Here is a 2,754-nt window from a genome sequence, read left to right on the forward strand (position 1 = left end):
TGCAGATATTGGAATCGTTGGAAATAGGCGACGACGAAGATGGAGCAGACAATGGAAAATGTCGCCGGCAAGCTCGATCATAAACAAATCCTTCGAGTTTCTTTTTCTGGCTTGAGAATGTAAAGGTTTCAAATGAAAACATGGGGGGTATTTATAAGAGCCAAAGTGCTGGTTTTGATCTAACAGTTGGGATTGATCCCCCCTATCGGATGATCCAGGATCATGCAGAGACATTAATGGATCCACTCGAGTACTGGATCACGGTACCCCCGAGGTACGATCCGCGTCGCTCCGATCCAACGTCCCAGAAAGAGAAGCACTTCAAAGGCCACCCCATCCTACGATCCTCCTTGTCGCAGAAATAATAATGGGAAACACTCGTGCAGATGGGACGCTTCGTGAACCGAGTTGACATAATAGCCCTAGCATAGTGACCCTTGAGGTATTTGCTGACCTTTCAGGATCAAGTGCCATCAATGCGACAGTTGCTAGGGGACACGTGTATCCCTCATAATGAACCAAGGCCTTGGTAAACGAACCTGGACCCTGGAAAATAGTCCGGGCTCGTGGAACGCGGTCCAGGTCAATGTGGCAGGCGGTAGCTCAATACTCATCCAGCACGTAGTGCCCCTCGTCGCGGACCCGTCACTTTGGAAACGAAGCGGGAAATGCCAGGAAGATCTGGGACTGAGACAAGCCTCCACCGCACGAGCCCAGATGAAGGCTTGGGGGGTAAATGTTATCCCCGTTTCCTTCCGGGCACCCGGGTCCACGCTTCAAGCCCGCGGGCTGCCCGAATGAGTTTTGGCCCAGACCGGGCTCGTTTGGCAAAGAGTAAAATAGACATTGGCAACCCGAGTCTAGATGAGGCCCAAAGGGCATCCGGGGAGTGTCATCTGGGGACGATCATACGGTAGATGGTATGAGCGTGGCTTCTGGATGACAGTCGGGATCGCAGTGGATGATCCCGAAGCCTGGTAAACGGTCCGGGATCCTGGTTGAATAATCCGAGCACCTATTAAATGATCCAGGCTCCTGGTAAATGATCCGGGCCCCTGGTAAATGATATCGGACCTTGACGAATGGAGGGATGTGGGTAAACGAACCCAGGTCGATTTTCCGAGGTTGGCAAGGTAAAGTGTCCATGACCCTGACTTCGTCCCATGAAGCGTGGGGGTTGTCCCCACCCTTCACCTGCAGAAAAGGCTATCTCAGGATTGTACGCCGTTGGTTCAGACCCGCGTCGCCACTACTTTGATCGATCTTGTCCCCTGAATCTACCTTGTAACCTGAGATGCCCAGACCAAAGCTCCAATTTTTTGGATGACAGATGTGGTTTGGGCTGGCCCAGTGGGCTCAGATTAGTGTATTTTATATGTTTTAATCCTTTATATTGGGCTTCCATTACATAAGTCAGCGGTATTTATACCCTTATTGGGCCCGGGTCAGCCCGGCCCAAGCCCAATGCACCCGTAAACCTATAAATACAGGTAGAAGGGCATTGAGGAAGGGGGATCCTTGGCTTGTAAATAGTTACTCTGCCGAAATTTGTAGAAAACTCCATTGTTATAGACTCTCTAAGCTCTAATACAATTGTCTCATGGACTAAGGCTCATTAACACCCCAACCACGTAAAAATCTTGCTTGCAATTCCATAAATCCTTTCTTCTAATCTTCTATTATTAAGGTTTCCGAAAAACTCGGTAAACACTAATATTACCAGAAATCCTGTTGATGAAAATGTTGTGCCTGAAAAAACCTTGCTTGAATATTTTGCACCTATTTCATCTAATGCTCCTTCATGTATTGTTTTTCCTACCACTTCTGCTACCCATTTTGAGCTTAAACCATCAATCATCCAATTGTTGCCATCTTTTTATGGGTTAGATAGAGATGATCCTTACATGCATGTAAAAGATTTCTTATAAATTTGCTTAACCTTTAAATTTCAAAAAATTTCTGATGAGTCTGTCAAACTTAGATTATTCCCTTTTTCATTAAAATACAAATCAAAAGCTTGGTTAAATTCCCTTCCCATGGGGTCTATAACTACATGGGATCAACTTTATAATAAATTCTTGTTGAAATTTTTTCCTATGTCTAAAAATGATAGTCTAAGGAGAGAAATTTCTGAGCTTTTTCAAAAAGATAATGAAGAGTTTTATGAATGTTGGGAAAGATTTAAAGATTTATTATTAAAATGTCCTCATCATAGTTTTGAAAAATAGAGACTTGTAAAATATTTTTATGATGGTTTAACTCCCTCTAATCGTCAAATGATTCAATCTATGCATACTGGAAATTCTTTTAAATTTCAAGGACAAGAGGCTTGGGACGCCCTTGAAGATTTATCTGTCAATTCACAACAATGGAATTATTTTGATCCTAGGTCTAGGTCAACTAATTCACCAAAAAGAGGAGGAAGGTATGAAGTAAAAGGTGAATTATACTTAAGAACATTCTTAGACAAATTAGCGAGAAAAGTAGAAGCTTTAGCCATAAGTCAGACTGTAAATTCTCCAATACAACCAAGAAAAGATGTTTCTTCTATATGTTCTAGTCCTTGCCATAATGCCCAATCATGTCCTTCCTACCAAGAAGCCTTTTCTGAGGAGGCCAATGCTCTTCATGCTTATGGGAAACTAAATGATAACCCATTTTCATCCACTTATAATCCAAATTGGAGAAACCATCCAAATTTTTCATGGAGACAAAAGCAACCTCCAATAAATCAAGGGAACCAATACAACACGC

At 43.2% G+C, this 2,754-nt stretch overlaps 1 non-coding gene across 1 annotated transcript; it reads right to left on the bottom strand.

The window, feature by feature from the left end:
- Positions 1-2,111: 2,111 nt before the first annotated feature.
- LOC133798876 (small nucleolar RNA R71) lies at positions 2,112-2,218 on the bottom strand. The gene has a single exon (XR_009876092.1). It is a non-coding gene; the product is annotated as a small nucleolar RNA R71 (small nucleolar RNA).
- Between the last annotated feature and the right edge of the window lie 536 nt (positions 2,219-2,754).

Source organism: Humulus lupulus, chromosome 8 (genome assembly GCF_963169125.1).
Source record: "Humulus lupulus chromosome 8, drHumLupu1.1, whole genome shotgun sequence".
NCBI classification, from domain to species: Eukaryota; Viridiplantae; Streptophyta; class Magnoliopsida; order Rosales; family Cannabaceae; genus Humulus; species Humulus lupulus.